We start from the raw sequence: 6,000 nt of genomic DNA on the forward strand, positions 1-6,000 counted from the left end.
GGGGCATATCTCAATTGAGAGGACAGAACGCAAGTGATGTGGAGATGGGAAGGTGAAAAATAGAGCAGGAACAATTAAGTAGGGTAAGAGAAAGTAACCGACAGTGTCCCCCATGTGGGAATTCTGTGAGCTATAATAACGACAGGGCAAATGGCGCAGTAGTGGCATGGAGGTTATGGTGTTAACCAGTCGTTTACTTCATCTTCTGCTTGAATGAGTTTGTGTCTCTCTGAGTACTAGCTTTTCACTGTGAATCAACATATCTACTCCTTTATCTGTAGTGTTTAAAATTTAGATATTTTGATTGAAAATCCTATTACTGCAACAATCCCTATGATGTTTACAAAAATCAAAAATAAAACTGGCATTATAGTATGTCTGAAGAACTAAATTAAATAATGCAACTCTATGCTTTGTGTAGAGCAGAGCAGTTACATGTTTTTATGAAATTGCCTTTCTCTTTTCTTTGTCCATTCATCTCATCATGGGAATATCCACTGTCTCCTACATAACATAGCCCTCAAATCTCTATTTCTAACTTGATGTCTCTAGCAGCAAGGTACACACCAATAGTACTTGTCTCATAATAATTTTTGTTAGTAAGCCCCCAAGTATAAACACTTTTCCCCTTAAAACTAGTCATATCTGGCCAGGCGGCGGTGGCTCATGCATTTAATCCCAGCACTTGGGAGGCAGAGCCAGGAGGATCTCTGTGAGTTCAAGGCTAGCCTGGTCTACAGAGCGAGATCCAGGACAGGCACCAAAACTACACAGAGAAACCCTGTCTTGAAAAACCAAAACCAAACCAAACCAAACCAAAACAAAACAAAACAAAAACAACAACAAAAAACTAATCATATCTGATTTACCATGTGAAATTATTTATTTTTACCCTAATCTGTCTTCCTATATATAATGTATAAGCAATAGAACATTTCTAAACCAATTTTTATCAGACATAATTATTAATGTAAAATTACTATTTTACCAGGTTGTAATTCTAGAAATTTGTTTGTGGTAGAAGTTATATAAATGTTGGCAGATATATTTATTAGTTATATTTATCTATAATTATATTGCTGAAGTATCATGTAACTAATTTTAAATTTATGAAGTATTATATGGTACCAGGTGATTTAAAAGAAGACAAAGTTTTCTTAATTCTGAAATGACAAAGCACTGGGCTGATAATGTGAAAGAAGCTGATAGTGAGCCACAGGCTGCTGATGCTGTGGTTGCATATTAATACATGCAACATATTATATATTTATGAATGAAAGCTGAAATAATTTTAGATCTATGCAATTTTTATCACTTGTCTAACTATATTCAGAATATCACTATTAAAATATACTTAATCCTCTAAAAATTCATAAATTACAAAAAATAAGATCTATATTTTATATTAGTGTTCATTGTTTACATGGGATTACTTCATTCATTATAATGGAAAACACCCAACATAACCATAAAATTTTTGGCTTTGATATATCTATTTTTTCCATTTGTTGAACTTTTTAGGAGAATAAACTTATTTTTTATATATTTCTATGATACATATCTAGAATTGTCACTTGTTTTCAAGAATAATGTATTTGATTTCTATGAATAATATACAATCTCATCATTCACAGCCTGTGGCTCACTATAAACATATTTCATATTTATCAACCTAGTACATTGCCATTCTACAGTTAAAAAATGGTTTTTCACTTAAATGACTTAATTCATACATTATTTATTGTATTCATAATTTCTGACATATTATTTTATCAATATTTATAAATGTGGATGTTATGTGATGATTATCTTATATATTAACATATATTAACTACTATAAATTAAAAACTCCTTTTAAAGTTGTGGTCTCACAAAAATTCCAAAATTCTTCCTTAAGGTTACAAATAATGTTATCTTTTCAAAATTTAAGATTATAATAAAATAAATCTGAGTTGTAATTTTTTTTATGAAAATGCAGTATTGTCCCTTCCTTAAGTTAACTTTGACTTTATTCTAAAAGGTACTCAGAAGTATTTGTAGTTCAAATGAAAAATATGAAAAAATATCTTTATGGCTGTATGAAATTGGAACTATGCCTTTTAAACTGGTTATTTAAATACAAAATTAGTATGCATTTCTAACTGACTTCCTTTAAAGCATTTCACAGTAACTTGAAGTGGTCAAACCACTTTTCCATTTCCCTCCCTTACCTTCCATGCTTGCATAGCTAAAAACTCAATGTGATTCCATGGATTCATGGTTGCTAGTCTATGAATGACAGGCAAGAAACAATTTCTGCCAGAAGACCAGAGAGTATCATAGAGGAATAAACAGATCATCTACATACATGCTATAAACTCTGAGTCTGGATGATCAAAGAAGTTTTAGTTGGAAGCAAAATTCTTTGGTATGAGTTCTTGAATGCTCTGTGTTCAAGAGAAAAAGTGTTAATCATATGTTAAATTTTAAAACTTAAAATTAAGCCATAAAACTACTTCCCTTAAAACACTACATGGTGTTATCCAATCAGGATACTCCATGGTTCTGACTAATTATTAAAAATAATATTTACATACATCTTCATTAACATATGGGTCAATTTAAAAACTGTAATATAGATGATAATGTCACTGGCTTTCTTTATCTTTGTGGGATTACTTATAAATTACCTGATATTATTATTGTTTGAAGTAATTTATTAATTTTAATAAACTGCGATATCTATGATAGACACTCTCAATATTCTGTTTCACAGATTTTAAGATTTATCTTTAAGTTTTAATTACATGTATATGGAATGGTATGTGCCTGTGATTACAGGTGTCCTCAGAGGTCTGAGGCAACAGATACCTCAGGAGCTGGAATTACAGGGAGTTAGGAGCCTTTTGGGAATGGGAACCCAAAAGCACTATGCAGTGTTAACCACTGAGTCATCTCTCCATTCCTTGTTTCTCAGTTGCGTTTCTAATATTTAGCACTACATTCACGCAAAAAGACACAACTGATATGTATTAAATGCAGGAATAGGAAACTGATACTTCATTAGTTTTTATTTCAATACTGAAATATTTTCATACACTATTCACCATGGACCCAAATTATTTGATAAAAGAAGCAGTAAGATCGCCACATACCTAAAATGTGACTTAAAAAGGAGCTGTGACTCAAAACTTCCACTGTTCCTGGCAGCATCAGGCTGGCCTCAAGAGACGGCGAAGTCCTTCTTGAGATGTATAATTAACAAGAGCTTGGAGAGAAGCTCTAATTTTCCATGGAAATAAATTCCCCAAATTATAGTTGTCCAGTTATAGCTGAATTTACAAGCTCTGTAGGAACAGCCCTCACTTTGCTGAGTTTTCTACAAACATTTGGACTCCATTTCAAAATGTCGTCTTTGTGCTGCCAGTTGAAAGAAGCAGAAAAGGAAAAAAAAAGAACCTAAGATGTATTTTTTTTTCTGTTCGGGGATTTATAACTAACAATTTCTTTGCTGGCCAAATGCCCAGTTCTTGCTTACAGTGAGGGAAACTTGGAAGTACTGGCTTACTGTTAACCGTTTCAGCATCAAAAATTCAGAAGCTAAAATAATATAAGATTATTAAGTTCGCTTAAAAAAGGCAAAATAAGATAGAAGACCGCAACAAAAGGTGTATTGATTTGAAACTTTTTCCTCAAAAGAAGCAAGATATCTTTGTTGGAGTAAAGCTACAATATAAAATACAGAAGGTACAATGTCAAGTACGACAGCATACTACATGAGTGAGAGCAGCTTTTGAAAAGTTACAAATCTTTTTTATGTCTATATGCATGTGTGAATGTTCCTAATATTATGGCCATGTGCATCTAAGCACAAAGTGCAGAGGTCACCCATATGTGTCATGCACATGGGCTTTGGAAATGAGTTCTCTCCTTAGTCCAGTGATCATCATTTAGAATGGATGGTCAGTTAGTCCCAAGGATCTTCATGTCTCCACCTCCAGAGACCTAGAATAACAAGTGTGGTTTTCCTTACGAGGATTTTTTTTTTTTATGTGGATTCTGAGGATTTCCACACAGACTTCTTTCTCCCCAGGTTAATTAATTTTTTATTACAATTTTAAGATCCATCTATAGATGTACTTAGAGATCTTGAATAAGCTGTATGCAGCACACAAGGCTGGATACCACTCTTGAGAAATCCTGCTAGCTCCTGAATTTTCTGAAATGAGTACAAAGCATGACTATAAATAATCTCTTTTGTCTAACATCTCTAAATTTACCTTTTCAAAGAAGTATTGTCCTCTAAAAGGACATTTTTGTAGAGAGTCTATTTATTCCATTACACAATGAATTTGGAAAAACTTATTGTATTTTCTTGCAAATATGTGAATTGTGCAAAAATGAAAATCAATCTTAGAACTATTAAAAACATAGACTATTTGGGAGCTAAAAATGGCACAGCCTAGCTCCATCACTTACATTATTCATGAGTCTTGGTTCCAAAGGAGTTCCATCTTTTCCTTAAATGAAATCCAAACTTAAAGTCCAGAAGTCCTTAGTGAGTCAATAAAGTATACCAAAAAGCTACTTTCAAAAGAGGACTTCCAAAGTGCCTAAAAATTGGCCTGCCCTTGCATTGAAACTATAAATTCCCACTGAAAATTCTACAATAGAAAAATGTTGCTTAGATACAAGCTGAAAGAGGTCGTGTGTGTGTGTGTGTGTGTGTGTGTGTGTGTGTGTGTGTGTGTGTGATGGATACATGAGGGTGTTTTTAAAATTAGTATACAGAGTAATGAGTTTCATTATGCATTTTTATAATTTATTTTGCTTGATCCTCCTGTCATATTTCTCTCCAATGCTGTCAATTCCCTTCTTATATATAACACCCCCCTTTCTGCCTTTAAGTCCTATGTATTCTATGCCATTGGCATTTTAAAACGATATTTCATAATTATCAGGACAAGGCAAGTGTGAGAATCTCTTTATTCTAAAAATTATAGCATGCAAATACATATAAGAAACAGTTGTAACCTACAGATCTCTAAATATTTACTTTGTAATGTTCATAGTTTTGTCTGAAAGTCGGCTGTTGTGGAATTATCTTTTTGTACACTGTGAAGATCTGTCTCTGCCAAGGTGCCTTCTTATTAGTTTAACAAAAAGCTAAACAACCATTAGCTAGGCAGGAGGAATAGGTGGGACAGCCAGACACAGAGGATGTTATGAAGAGGAAAGGTGGAGTTGCCAGGATATGCAGAGGGAGCAAGACATGCTGGAGGACAGGTAAAGCTGGGAGCCATGAGGCAATAGGGAGATTAACAAAAATGGGTTCATTTAAGTTGTAAGAGCTGGTTAGTAACAAGCATAAGCTGTTGGCTGAGCTTTTGTAATTCATAAGAAGTCTCCATGATATTGATTTGGGAGCTGACAGTCACGACAGAAAAAAATCTGCCTAAAGTGGACAAATTCATGCCTATGAATGTGCCTAGTGATAAAGGAGAAGCAGGACCATGCGAGAAAGGCTCACTCTCATGATGTGGACTACCAAGGTAAATTTTATTCTGTTCTTTATAAGTACTAATCTGTGATTCTCAGCCTTGCTACTGTTGCAACCCTTAACACAGCTCCACATGTTGCAGTGATCCCCAACCATAAAATTATTTTCATTGCCACTTCATAAACCATGGTACTAATCTATGATAAGAATGAACAATCAATATTTTATGTGAAATGAAGTTGAATTTCCATTGTATAAAATATTCCAGGAACATTTTTCAAATGTTACAATCTATTAATGAGGGAATCATGTTTTTTTCATATTTCAGTTTCAGTTATCACAACTACAATATAGTTGTTTTCTTTCTGTGTATTTCCTAGAGTTTGAAATGACAAGGTGTCCTTAAAGAGCACTCTAAACAAAATCAGAGAAGTAAGTGTAGCCTGTCCTATGGCTAGGTAGGTCTCAAACATTTCCATTTCAGTTTTCTGAAGATCATACATTATACTTATAAGCTAATT

The sequence above is a fragment of the Peromyscus eremicus genome, chromosome 6, assembly GCF_949786415.1.
Source record: "Peromyscus eremicus chromosome 6, PerEre_H2_v1, whole genome shotgun sequence".
Classification (NCBI taxonomy): domain Eukaryota; kingdom Metazoa; phylum Chordata; class Mammalia; order Rodentia; family Cricetidae; genus Peromyscus; species Peromyscus eremicus.